The sequence below is a fragment of the Eulemur rufifrons genome, chromosome 2 (assembly GCF_041146395.1).
Source record: "Eulemur rufifrons isolate Redbay chromosome 2, OSU_ERuf_1, whole genome shotgun sequence".
NCBI lineage: Eukaryota > Metazoa > Chordata > Mammalia > Primates > Lemuridae > Eulemur > Eulemur rufifrons.
The window spans coordinates 104,364,384-104,379,277 of NC_090984.1; the positions used below are offsets into that span (position 1 = coordinate 104,364,384).

The 14,894-nt window shown below is 41.2% G+C and overlaps 1 protein-coding gene and 1 non-coding gene across 2 annotated transcripts in view; one reads left to right on the forward strand and one right to left on the reverse strand.

The window, feature by feature from the left end:
• Nucleotides 1-14,894, forward strand: part of NRXN3 (neurexin 3) — a 1,493,796-nt gene that overhangs the window by 280,412 nt on the left and 1,198,490 nt on the right. The gene's annotated exons all lie outside the window — the stretch shown is intronic.
• LOC138381044 (U6 spliceosomal RNA) lies at nt 3,237-3,343 on the reverse strand. Its single transcript, XR_011232995.1, has one exon. It is a non-coding gene; the product is annotated as a U6 spliceosomal RNA (small nuclear RNA).

Here is a 14,894-nt window from a genome sequence, read left to right on the forward strand (position 1 = left end):
TTTGATGTTCTTTCTTTTTTTTTTTTATTTCAGCTCATTATGGGGGTACAAAAGTTCAGGTTATATATATTGCCCATGCCCCCCCATCCCCCCGAGTCTGAGCTTCAAGCGTGTCCATTCCCTAGACAGTGCTCATCGCACTCATCATGTAGGTGTACACCCATCCCCTCCCCCCCATCCCCCCCAGTCAGAACTTCAAGTGTGATCATTCCCCAGACAGTGAGCATCGCACTCATCAAGTAGGTATGCACCCAAAAGACATTGTGGGTTTGAGGTGAGGTAGGTAAGGGAGGATCACCACACTGATTCCAAGCTACACTTGGGGCTTGAGTTTGCTCTGGGTGAGGAAGGGGATGGGGAGCTCTGGCTTCATATGAGATTTTGAAGACCACTGTAGTCCCAAAGGTACCCAGACTTTATAGTGTCCTTGTGATTAGGGATTTTCTTAAACTGGCTGCCTTGAATTAAGGTGATGGTGAGCTGAGGACCAGGTCAGGCCTGGGAAGGGTGTAGGCAATACGGTCAGATGTCCATTTCCTATAATCTCTCTACATTTGGCCAATTGGGATGATACAGTCTTGGATGGGCTTCATAGGGTCCACGAATATCCTAATATTATATGAAAAATGTTGTATTTATGTGCATTTTTCTAAGGAAGAAGTCATGAGCTTTTGGATTTTAATAGGCATCCTGAATATATTAAAAACTACTCTAGGTTGATGGCTAATTTTAGTGCCAAGAATTATTTGCAGAAATGTTTTTAGGCACTGATCATATCAATTGTAATAATGATGTTCCTTGGGGTCCCAGATGAGCTGACACCTGAAGCCTTGGGATCCATAACTCACCCTAAATAAAAACAGTGTCTCTCTTGGTGAGGGCATGGGATACAGATAGGTAGGGGACAGTTGGCATCAGTTGGTAGGGGATAAGATAACACTGCAGAGTAAGCTGTGGCTGACCTAAGTGGTAAGTTGTCCATTTTGCAATCTGGTACTTTATTATATTGTTGTGGATGTTGTTGTTATTGTCATACACATTTTTTCTTTGGATATCAATTCTTTTTGTAGGAATTATATCTCATTTCCTTCGATCCTAGCCTAGGTTTCTTCAAAAGGGTCTTGTATGCAGGTATCCTATTTTGGGTAGAGTAAAACAGCAAGAAAGGCAAAGCCAAAATCAAGGGTACGTTCTTATACAGAACATTATGATGGACAACTGAGGCTCAATGCCACCTGGGGTCTCTGAGGAGTTGCGTAGACTGCACCTTCCAATTTCTGCCTGAAGGATGGAAGCAGGCAGTATTTATCCACTGTTCCCATCTCCCCTTGGTCAAGGGTTACCTCACGGGGCATTAACTCTCTTACATGTCCAGGTTTGCTCATATGCCCTGCAGGTTCCTGCAGGCTTCCCACATGCTGGTAGTGAAGAAGCCCCAGGGCACAACATGAGAGATACATGATGCAGCTGAGGCAAAGTGCTGTGGAGTTATACCTACAGGCAGCTGCTTGCAGCAGCAATCCCTGGAGTGCAAAGGTGAACAGAGAGAATGTGAGGGCACAGGAGGTGTCTGATGTAGCTCCTCTATGCTAGCATCTCCCCTCATTGAGCATGATAATCTTGTTGGCACACATTGTTAATAAATAAAGCCAAAGTCGTGGATTTGATCCCTGTGTAGGTCACTTAGCTTCCCACAGTGAAAAGTAGCGCCATGCGCATCAACTGAAAAAAACCCCTGCCCAAATACCTATTTCCATGGATCATTAGGTTGGGGAAATATGGATAGAGAGTTGAACTTTATAACCGAGAGAAGTGGGCTATTTTTATTGGAGTCTCAAAAAGCTCCCTGAATCATGTAAGGTGAATAGTAGAATTCCTGTTTTTACAAACAAGTAAGCGGGGCTTACAGAAGCTAACAGTGTGAATTGACTAGGGCCTCATCATTAATACACTGTGGAATGTATTTCTTCTTACTCCAGACTTTTCCATATTATCCTGCTCTCTCTGGCAACACATTACTGGAAAAGAAAAACAGTTCAGAGACAAATGTGCTCATGGAGGGTCCATAGGTTCACAATCTTACTAGGAAGATACACACGTGTGACCTTGCAAAACCTGAAGCAGAGGGAACTATTGCTTGCAACTGGTTTGACCTACAGCATGGGTAGAGGTGGCAGCAGATAGGAGACTGAGGACAGGTGGCCCAAGAGACTGCAGGGGGATTATCAGCATAAACAGGTGTTGAGGCCCCAATTCGGCAGCTAAGTATACTTTCGCTATTGCACTTTCTCAGGCTGCAGTGGAGCCTGGTTGATTTTAAAATTCACTTCCATTGGTTTATCCTTTAATGATAATTTTAGATGCTACTTTATTGGCATTGCTATAGATGTAATTTACCCCTGGTCGTACTGACGAACTGGTTGGTCTCTTGTAAACTTTAGGAGGAAGGTGGGGAGTCTGAGGGAACCAGGAATGACAGTGGGAATAAGCTGCATTGCTAATGGACACCCTGTATTCTGTGGTCCAGGAAGATTGTGCAGGGAGATGGTTTCTGAGGTTAAGACCTAGGCTCTCTCTCCTCTTTTTGTTTCAAATCTTGTTTCTTAATTTACTTCACATGGGCACACACACAATTTTACATGAATGCATAAGAGTGATGATTTAAGTAATGTTTTTCTAAGTGTACTCTTTTCTTTCCATTTTTGCTTGATGTCTCCCCTCTCCTCCTTTTTGCACATATTGGTCCCCTAATTCCACTCCAAGGTAGTTCATTTTAAAAACCTAGTATATATCCTTCCATGTTTTTCTCTATGCTCATATAATTTACATAAAGACCTATAGATGTTTTTTAGGTCATTGTTTTACAAAATGGAATATTATGTACTTACCTGGCATATTGATTTCCTTTTTAGAAAAAAAATTTATTGTGAAATATAAAATAAATGCAAAAGTTTTAAAATATTAATATATTCATATGGTTTAAAGAATAGTAAAGCAAACACTCACGATATAGCTATCTACCCCCGGATTAAAGAAATAGAAAATTACCGGTGTCTTAGAACCTGCCTGTGTGCCACTCTGCAATCTCTTCTCCCTCTTTCCCTCAAGAACACAACTTTCTGGAAATCAGTCCTGTGCTTCTCTTTACACATTTTGCTTCTCTTGCTCAACAGTATCTTGTCAAAATCCCTACGTGTCAAGAGGCAGAGCTCTAATTGACTCCTTTTTTGCTTTTTACATTTTTGTAAAGCATCATGAATTTACATGTCATCCTTGCACAGGGTCCATGCTAATCTTTTCTGTATTATTCCAATTTTAGTATATATGCTGCTGAAGCAAGCACGTGACTCTTTTTAATGGGAGCATTATATTCTGCTGTGAGGAGGTGTTATATATGTGGCATTTTCTCATTGATTGTAATTTTATTTCCAGCTCATTTTTTTTTTACCTGCCATGCACAATGTTGCGATAAACCTCTTTGTGTGTTTGCACTGGTGCTTCTATATCTGGTGTAGTCCAGGAGTGGGGTTGATGAAGAGAAGGGGATGTGTATTTTAAATATGAACAGATGCTATCATATTGCTTTTCAAAACATTGTAACACTTCACAAGTCCTCAAGCAGTGTATGAGAGCACCCTTTTCACACATCCCTGATAGTGATAGGGGTTATTGCTCTTTTTAATTGTGCCAGTCTGAGGAATGTAAAGCGATATCTCATTGTTGTTTTAATTTGCATTTCTCAGAGTATCAGTGAATCTGAGCATCTTTGCATTTGTTTGTAGACCATTTAGCTGAGCACCTCTGCAAAAGGACTATTTTCATGACTTCTATTCATTTCTTCAATTGAGATGTTTGCCTTTTTCTTTTCTTTCCAAAGTCTATTTTTTTATTTACTTTGTTTAGGGTATATTTTGCCATCAAATGTGTTACTTGTTTATGTAGTTAAATGTCTGTTTTTAAAAGTTTATAGCTTCAGTTCTGCAGTCTTGGTAGACAATGTTTCCCCATTCTCATTTCTGAATAGTTTTTTGGGCTTTTTGTATTGATTCTTTTCAACATTTTGCTTTTATTTTTCACATTTAAACCTTGATCTACCTGGAAATTTATTTTTGTGTTTAGTGGAAGCTGGAAGATCATGTTTATTTTGTTCCAAATGATATTTATAGTAATAATTGCTAATATTAATACTTACTGAGGGCTTACTATGTGCTAGGCGCCATTATATAGGAACTTTACATGTGTTAACTAACTTGATCCCTGCCCCTCACAACTCTGAGACACAGATTTTCTTACTATACCCATTTACAGTTGCGGAAAACGAGGCACAGCAAAGTTGAGTATCTGGCCCAAAGGGGTCACAGAGCAGTCAAGTGGTGAAGTACCAATTTATTCCCTGGGAATCTGGTACTGAAATCCACACTTTTACCATAGTGCCTCTTGCTTGGCTAGCTAGTTATGCCAGGACTATTTATGGAAAAAGCCATCCTTTTCTCACTGAATTGAGTTACCTCTTTTGTCATTCATTAAATTCACATATATACCAGAGTTTATTTCTAGATTATCTATATGTCCCTAATTTATTCATCTATTCCTATAATTCCTTACTGATTTGACAGTGGTAGTCTTATAACATGACATCTATATAGTCCTGTCCGCCCAAGCTGCTCTTTTTTTTTTAATTCATTTATTGACTATTTCCAGGCATTCATACTTCCATATAGAATTTATGTTTATTTTATTCAATTAAAATAGCTGATGGGATTCTAATGGAAATTGTATTAAATAAATATATTAATTTTGGGACAGTTGCCATGTTCATACTAATTACTCCATAAATTTAGAATATGCTCTGTTTTCTCTTCATTCAGATATTGTTTTATATTTTCCAGTAAGCTTTTGTACTTTTATTTGCCTTGGCTTCTATATTTTTAAGTTAAATTTATTCCTGAATATTTTAAAGTTTTGACTGTTATAAATAAAATATGTGTCTCATTTTTATTCTTTAGTGATTATTACTAGAGTGAAAAAAAGGTATTTTGTACATTTATTTTGTATGCAATTAATATGAAGAAAACTATCAGTATAATCTTTTTATTAACTAATTAAAATAGAAAAAACCCAATCATATCAATATAGGCTAAAGCAGCATTTGATAAATTTCAGCAGCCATTCTTACTAAATTCCAGGTAAAATGAAAACAAAAGATGATTGCTTAGATACATAAAGATTATTTACTCAAAACAACAGCAGATCTGACAAACATGGAGATCATTTCAGTTAAAATCAGAAAGTATTCTGGGAGGCCCACTATTACCAGTATTAAACATTGTGTTTGCTAGAACCTCCAGGGTCATAAAACATAAAAATAAAATAACTGGCATAAATATCAGAAGAGGTAAAACTCTTTTTTTGTTGATGCCATGATAGTCTATCAAGAAATGTAAGCACCTCTAGTCAAAAACTTATAGAATGAATAGATAATTTGGTAATCTGGCTAGATATAAGTATATAATATCAGTTGCTTCTTTATTCTATCAATAATTAACCATTTTTAGTTCTCAAGATTCAAATTCCAGAGAGGAAGCATTGAGCTGTAGCTTGGATCGTTTCCCAACCCTTGGCCAGGGAGGCAGTGGCTCCTTAGGACAGCCCCAGCAGATGCTGCCCAGTGGAACGAGGGTGGTTGCTGGGGGGAAATGGTGATTAGGCTGCAAGAAGAAATGGATAATAGGCAGAAATGGGGGGGGGGGAGTCTATACACTGTAACTGTATGCCAAGAGTCCAGTGTCTAGGTTTCAAGAGGGTAAATCTAAATTCTTTGCCTGGTTCATCTTGTCTCCCCAACTCTCTTCGCTTGCTCCCTGCCACTTCAGCTGTTCCACGCTGCATCCCAGCAGGTTGTTGCATTGTCCCCTGTGCATGTTTTGCACATTCCTCTGTCGTTGGTTCATCCATTCCCCTCACTAAACACGTTCTCTTCCTTCTTTTCTCATGTAATTCTGATTCCTCCCATAGGGCTCTCTTTACATTCCCGTCAAATGTTTGTTCCATTCCGCAGGCCCAGGCCCCTTCTCACAAACCACAGGAGTCTAGGAAGAACCTGTTCCACCCCAGACCTGAAGTCCCTCTGGCTGTTACAGTCTCTTCACTCCTAGGACCAAAGCACCCCACTCTCTTCCCCACCTCTGTTCCTGCATCTCTGTTACATCTGCCCCCAGGAGACTGGAAGAGAAGTAGGGACCAGGACTTTCTCCTCCCGGACCATACGTTGTTCAGTTTCCTCTCAGAGTCTTCCTTCATTTCTGTCCTGGGAATAGTGAGCTACGAAGCCAGGTCCAACCTAACCTGTTCCATCCTCTTTCCAAGAGGATGCTTTGTGCCCTTCACTGTTTCAAGTTTGTGGAAATAGGATTCAGGACCATGTCTTGCACCTACTAAACAGGTCTCTGTTCATCCAAACAAAACTATTTCGAGTTCTCACCTTTATGCCTTTGCTGTTGCTATTCCCTCTCTCCAAAACATCCTTGCTCCTCTCTTTGTCCCCTTGCTAACTCTTATAGTTTAAGCTTCAACTCAGGTGTCACCTCCTCAGCGAAGCTTTTCCTGAGCCCACACACCCCCTGCCACCAAACTGCCACATCAGCCTGTGTACTACTCGATCGCCAAGCTTACTACATTGTTTGAGGTAGTTACTACTCCTGTTCTTGTGTCTGTTGCTCCCATTGGACTCTCAGTGCCTCACAGTATGCTCGGCTGTGAGCTGTGAATGGTACACAGGTGACGCCAGGGAGTATTTTTGTATGAACAAATAAATGCATGAACAGACTAACCAATGCTTTGTTAGCAGTGATGTTGGTCATATCATTTCACAATGTGCTATCTAATTTTGCCTTCTCCCCTCTAATCCATTAACCTCCCAGCTCTTGTCTCTCTGTAAGAGGGTGTTGTGTGTCTGCTCGGTGAACTTTCAGACTGGCCTGTGTTTCTTCTTTGCATCCTGGGCCTGCGCCTTCCTGTCTTTCATCTGTTCATTCTGATCTTGTTTGAATATCAAGCTGCCTGTACCTTATCCTCATTACTCTCCCTGTTAGGCAATTTAGTGAAAAAGAACCTCTGGGCATCCTTCAACTTACCCAAGAGGATTCCTAGAGGAGGAGACAAAGTCAGTCCTGCAAGCTTCCATCTCTATGACCTTTCCTTTCTCTTGGTTTCTCTCTGACAGTTCTTCCCTGTGCATCTGTGGTACCGTGTAGGAGTTGGTGCCCCAAAAGGGACTATCTACCAAAATCACTCACACTCAATTATTAGGCAAGTTCAAGTGGCAACTTTTTGAGGGTCATTGTGTTTTAAAAGAAAACCTGGAGGATAGTAAAAAGTATTTCATGCCAGAATTTCAGGCGAGCATCGATTGGGAAGGTATTTTCCGGTGAGCAAGGTCTGATCAGTAAGGTTCAATTTGCTCTATGTAAAGGGACAGGGAGCTCTGTTTGGGATGTGTGAGGACAGCCTTGCCTGACATGAGGGTTAGACTGGAGGCAGCACAGGACTTCTGGATTTGGAGATTTAGGGGATAAATCCAAGCTCCAATAAGATACTAATTATGTGACCTTAAGTAGTTTATGTGACCTCTCTGAGCCTAAGTTTAAAATGAGAACAGCAATACATATCTATGTCATCATGCTGTTATAAGAAATGAATGAGATAAGAGATGTAAAGCCCCAGGAGTCAAAGTTGTGCAGTGGTGAAACAGGAGGGTTGCAGAGTGCTAATGACCTGGTGGAAGTTTTTGTTCTCTGTGTGCCCCAGTTTCTCTATCTATATAACAAGGTAGCACAGAACATTTCTCATACGGTGGTTTGATGATGAGATGAAATAGTATATGCGAGAACACATGTAAGAGAGCACATACATGCATGGCACATAGCACTCAGTTAATGAGGCTCTTGTCATCAAGGTTATAGAGCAATAAATGTGACGTAGGGGCCTCTCGTCATCAGAGGAGGGTCAACCTAAGATTCTTTTGGCATTAGCTGAAGAATCAAGACTTGCTTTATTCCTATTTATGAATAAACCTAGGGAATTAAAACCTAGTACTGGGTTATTTTTTCCCCTGATATCTGTGTATGCATTTTCTCTTTTGCCCCTTAGCCAACCCAAATGCAGAACTTGGTCTTCTCACTGACTTCCGGAAGAAATTCCACACCCTCTATGAATTGTGTGATTTTTGTAGACTCTGCTGAAAATTTGGGGGCTTTTGGGAAGGACCACTCTGGGCAGCACACAACAGTTTGCTGTCCCCTCCTCATTTTCTTCTCTCCCTTTCTCCCCCTTCTGTATTTCTTTTATCTCACCTCCTCTCCCTCTCCCTGCCCCTCTATCTCCCCCTCCTCTTTCCTTCCATATCTTTCCTCTCCCCTCTTGTCCTGTCTGTCCCCATCTCCACCCCCATTCCTTCCTAGAATCCTCCTTTCTTTCTTTTCCTCAAGTGGGCTTATCAAAGCATCTTTTTTTTTTTAAACAAAGGCAAATCTCTCCATGAGAAAAAAAAAAAAATCATACCAACTGCTAAGAGAGCAACATTTTATCCTCATTACAGAATATCGGGACCAGAAATGCCCTTAGAGATCACGTAGCTCAGAGATCCTCAGACATGGCTGGTTGGTCACGTACCCTGGCCAGCCTTGCTCCACTGACCCTGGACCAGAAGGTCAGCATGGAGGTTGGAGTGGCATCTGTGTGGGGTGTCCCAGAATGTATTCATTTTAATTCAAGAAGATTTGGGCTTCAGTCCTAATTCCATCACTTACTAATGGAACCATCTTGGCTGAGCTAGCAAGATGTCCAGGGCGTCAGTGATATTTGTAAGAGGTAGAAAAATAATATTGTCCTCAAATAGCAAGCTGTGATCAGCACAGTGGCTGGCATGTAGCAGGTGTTCAAAGTGGCCTCTTTTCTGCCTTCCTCTGATATGCAGTACAGAATCCTGCTTAGCTCTCTAAACACATGGGACGATGGTAAAGAAAAGGTGACACATTTGTGTGCCTTGGAGCAGGCCTTTGGGGAGGGAGAAGGACTATGCAGTGGCATCGCTCCCACTCAGACCCCTGCCCTCCAAACGTGGTGGCAAGAAGTCCCGGACATCAGCATAAAGTCAGCCAATAAAAATAAACAACGTGTAGTGTGAACTCACTTTCCCAAGACTATTTCAATTAAGCATCACAACAGGTTTATGATGTAAAAGCTATTATTTTTAACTACATCGACTGGTTAAAATGCCCGTAGGCAGAGCCTTTTCTTTCTTTCTTTATTTTTGCCTACTATTTGTATGCCTGGATCATTGACCCCACACCTTGTATATGTTTTTCAGATCCAGAATAAATACTAGGGGGTCTTGTGTTCATTTCAACCATAATGTGTTGAGCCCCTAATATGGGGGCACTAGCGGCCAGTGTGAGCAGCCGTGAACACGGACCAGGTGAAGTCCTGACTGTCTGGGCTCACTTTCATTTGCTCTGTGAAACAACTGAGCCCTGCTGCAGTCCTTGCTGAGGTCAAGACCCGCTCTTTTCAGGGGTCCCCAGATTAGGTTTGCCTCCAAACCGTAGCTTCCTAAGCCTTGTTCTGCCACAATGGGGGACCCTGGCCCCATCCGCCCTTTGTCAGAGTTGTAGAAAAAGCCCCTCTCTGTCAGCAAGAATCCCGAGAGTTTATTTGTACATAGGAAACATGACGGTAGCTCTATTGAGGAGGAGGCACACTTGTGAGTTCTTGGTAACACAGTTCCAATTTGGGCAAGTCCAGGGATTTGAGGCTGGAGCTGCTTTGTCACAAGTCCTGGTTGCATATGCTCTGTATTTATACCTCCACCCTCAGCCAATTTATCTACATCTTGCTGCTTTTCTTTCCTTCTTGCCCATTTAATTTTATCCTTGAATTTGTGGTTCCAAATAAGCCCCCATGTTAGTTGTGTCCACAGCAGCGAGTTTATGAACTCTCTCTACCAGGCAGTGAGGTAGAGGGGAAGGGCAGGGATAAATGCAACCTACTTGGGATTTATCACAGTTGGAAAGAGAAGGGAATAGACATACATAACATTTTTTAAAAAAAGAACCAGAAAGGCAAGGAGAGAAGAGTGTGTTGAGGCAGATGAAGGGTGCACTCTGATGGGAACAGATTGCCCAAAAGGTAGGTGGGTGGCAGAGAGTAAAAATAACCAAGGAGTGACCAAGCCTTCCTTTTCTTTGAAACACTCATACTTTAGGGATATATTGAAACTGCTAATTTTGATGGTGTGTTGACACCTCTTCCTAATTAATGAGGGGTTTATTAGGAAAATAACAGAGAGGAACAAGCTGCCCACAGGCAAAGAAAGAAGGGAGAATACGTTGAACCTACTCAGCTTGGCAGTCACGATTGAGGGAGGCGCCGCTGGGTGTGTGGTTACTTGTGGGCGGGCTCGAGCAGAAACCTTCTGCTGGGCTTCTTGCCTCCTGGCTGCTGCCCTCTCTGATCCACCAGCATAGAGGCACAGCTCCGGAACAGGCTGCTTATGGACCAAATTGGCTTTTGGATGCCAGCTGTGTCTCTGATTCACTACAGTGAACACATTAAAGGGGACTCTGTGCACATCAGTGGCCCTGGAATCTAGCCTTCAAAGGAAAAGAAAAGTAAAATTCTTATGATTTTTACACTGTCAAACAAAACTTCTGCATGGAGACCTTACGAATCGGCTACAGTTGGGAGCGGGAGCTCCGGCTGCTAGTCTGTGGTTCTAGGGCCCAAGCATCACCTCTGATTGTTCATATTTTTCACCCAGAGGATGTTCATGGTACCAGGAAATTAACAGAGCAAACGAGTGCTGACATTTTAGCCTTTTGGGGCCAGTTTTCCAAGATCAGCAGGAGGAGAGGTCCAGGAGAGTGTCTTCCAATGCTCTTCAAACTTTGAACAATGAACTCCATTTTCTGGGAGAGATGGTCTATTTGTTAGGTCTTCCAACCTCCCCTTCCAGCCATCCATCAAAGCCATCACTTGCCCTTCCAAATCCTGTCTGTGCAGCATGGAGCAGTTGAGAGCATAGGCCCTGGAGGTCCACTGAGGGCTAATTCACCCCTCAACTCTGCCACTCACCAGCTTGAGTTGTCCTAGGCAACTTGCATACCATCCTCTGTGTCTCTGATTCCCCATCTTTAAAATGGGGACCCTAATGGCATCCACTTCAAAGGATGGCTGTGAGGGTTAATGAGATGACATATAAAGAGGTTAGTACTGTGCTTGGTGCATACTAAGCACAAAATAAAGAGCACTATAAGGATGAGCTTTCAAAAAGCTTTGATTTGCAATATTGTGGCAGTGTCCTCACATAGCAGGAAGTACAGAGTTTTACAGATCATCCTTTAATAAATGGGAAAATTGAGTCATGCAGTGGATTGGTGACTTCCCCAAGGTTTACAAGTAAGAAGGGCTAGAATTGGCTCCAGAGTGCAGGTCTTCTGGTTCTAGTTTATTTGTTTGTTCCTTTGTAAACATGCTCATACTATCCCTTAGAATCCTTTATCCTATCTCACTAGTGCAGAGGAGAGTGGAGAATGGCACACAGCCATTCTGCACTGCTCCACAGGTGCGAGGCTCAGAGGATGGAACTTTTGACCTGGACAGTCACCATGCCTTGTGATCACGGACAAATCACTTTACCTGCTTGAATCTGCTTGAATTTTAATCCCCCCCCCTTTCAATGGAACATGATGACTATTTCCCTATATATATATATACGTCTTAGGTATAAGTTATATTGGTAAAGTAGAAACTGGATGTGAAATATCAATAAGGGCTGATGATGAAAAATCGTTGATCCTAGAGAAAGGGAAGAATATTCTTTCCGACATGTGCAAAGGTGGCAGTGGAGGTGAGGAAACCTTGTGTCCTGTAAGAAGAAAACAGAAGAGGTTATGTCTTAGTTATTCCTTTGTTGTTTCAGATTTGGGGGCTTTTTAACAAAATGAATAATGCAATTGGCTATGATGGAAAGATGTTAAATTTTGATGATGTTGAAATGTAAGATTGGGATCCTGTATGTCAGGCGCTCTCATCTCCTTTTTCAAAGGCAAGGTTCCGTGCGTGCACTTCCATGGTCCCAGCCCTGCCCCCATTGACTAGCAACTCCCCTCTAGCCCAGACTGCTGCTGAACAGGTGGTACAGACCATTTTGCAAGGCAAATCCAAAGAAAGTGATGGTTCCCTTGGTTCTCCGTCTTCTTCAGCCTGCACAGACTCTCCCCCAGCCCCAGGCCCTGTCTTTCTGACACCACTAATTGATACATCTATCCCACAGCTCATGCCGAGAGGTGAGTCAAATTGGAAATTGTTCTCTAATTTGCTAAATAATAATGGCATAGATGGCATTTCCATTTTAATCCAGAGCTCTTGAGATTCTAAAATCCTTTAAAACTCAACTAAATCTCAAAAGATGTAATATCAGGTACTAAATTTTATTGCCTCTAAAGGAAATGTTTTCATGAGAGTAGACTTCCCTGGTGCTTCTTAAGCTAGCACATGTCAACCTTGGTGCTGGGACATATCGATGTGTCATGATCAGTTATCAGGTGTGTCACATATTATGTGTTACTAAATAATAATTCATATACTCAAATTATGCCAAAGATTTACTGAAAATTTAAATTAGCGCAGGTTCAGGGTTATGACTAAAATAACATCTCTTCCATGCACCTGCGTTCTGATGTGCTCTCTGAAGATTCTTTGCCTTGGAGTATGCCTTGTGTATGAATGTCATTTATCATGTTGGTTGCACTAGAAAAAAAGGAATTTATCAAATTTAAGCTTCTCTGTGTTAAAAAAAAAAAAAAAAAAAAAAAAAAGCCTGATCTCCATTTCATAGACCATCAACAAATAGAATTGTGGTCATTGGATTTCTCCCTTGCAGATCATGGCAGGAAAGGGCATCTAGGAGATCTACCTTAATATTCCTCTTCCCTCCCATTTGATTGAATATGGAAAGGGAAGTGTCATATCGTGGAAAAAGAACAGTAACTCTAACATTTAACAGGCTGTGTGGCCTTGAAAAATTCATTCAACTGCTCTGAGCTTTACTGTTCTCATTTATAAAATGGGGATAACAATAGTGACCAGTTGTTTTGAGGATGAGGAACTAAGATGCTTGAAGGTCCTGACTCCGAGCCAGGAGCCTAGGGGCGTTTGGTTATTACGACAGCCACGTGATTGCTATGGTTGCTGTGACTTTACATCTCTAGTGCCTGGTAAGAAGAATATATATATTTCATTTGTGTGAGAATACAGGTGCAACATTTGTTATCTGTTAACAGGAGACAGCTGGCATGTAAAGCATCAAAAAATATCTACACTCCAGGTACTTGGTAGATAATTCGGTATGAATCTACTGCAATCTAGCACCTGTCAGAGGCTTGCCTAAGGTATCTGATTATTTTTTTATTCATTTAACACATGATTATATAACTCTCATAGTGCTTACCATGTGCCTACCACTGTTCTAAGCTCCCTAAGAATATTAACTTATTTAATTCTCACAACAACTCTGTGATGTAGGTAGTCACCCCCATTTTACAGATATGAAAATGGAGGCACAGAGTGGTTAAGTAACTTCCTCAAGATCACAGAGCTAATTAAGTGGTAGAACACGATTTGAACTTAGGTGGTTTGGTTCCAGAGTTTGGGAACTTAGTGTTATATATACTGTGTGAGAAAGACTGTCCAACGGTCATGTTCACCAGCTGATTCTTCCAGACTCATCCAGTTCTTTCCCTGAGCTTAGTGAGATTATTGACAGTGCCTGAGTCACATTTTTAGATGGACATTCTGTCTTAGCCACACTCCTGGCAGGTTTTGTCTTCCATGTTACCCCAGAGTCCTAACACAAAAACCCATGTAACAAAGTTTTAAGCAGAGTGTGTTTCTGCAAAGGATTTTCTCAGCTTTACTTGCTATGAAATGAAAACTATGAAGTCCATACTTCCCTTTCTATTTCCATTGCTGTGATTCTTGGGCCGGCTTCTGTTCCCAGGTGCAGTCCCCAGCTCTACCCAGATACCTGCTGGTATTTACTTTCTCTGTTTCCTTTAGAGGGCATCTGCTCTGTTTTTATCCCTGATTGTTCTGTTTTTCTTATTGATTAATCTCATATAATACCTCTGAATCTCTTGGTTGCAGGGAGAGTGTAAACCATAAGCCAGTAAGAAGCTTATGATGATTTCCTTACTATGTAAAATGTTTCAAGGTATGTGGACTAAAGTAGAAGAGACATGAAAAAAAACAATGATAAATTATATTACCTATTGTGGATAGCTACCATTTGCTCCCTGCTTGCTTTGCACAGGCAGTGTGCTAAGTGCTTTACATACATTATCTTTTCTTAATTCTTGCAGACATGGCTACTAAACGATAGGACTCTAATTCAAAGCCAAGTCTTTCTGACAGCAATGCTTGTCCTCATACCCCACTATACCACACCATATGTGCATTTGATTCAGATACATATCTCACATTTTGCTCAAATCAAACAAGATTTATTTTCTCCTTTTGACCTCAGATGAAGAAAGTTGAATATAAACCTTTCTGTTTATAACACACCATCATCAGTAGTTCACGGCCTCCCTGATTTTATTTATTTTTCCCCTTCATCCCTAATCATACCTTCCATTTCCTTCCCCAGGGACACCCATTATAACAGTTTTTATATGTACCTTTAAATATGTATACACCCTTGTAAGATATGGTTTTGTTGTTATGCATTTAAAATTTATATTGACGGCAGCATGCTATGTATCTTGATAGTTTCTTACTTTTTTCGTTTAATAGTATGTTTTATTAAAGATCTTTTCAAGTTGCTAGGTTTGCATTTA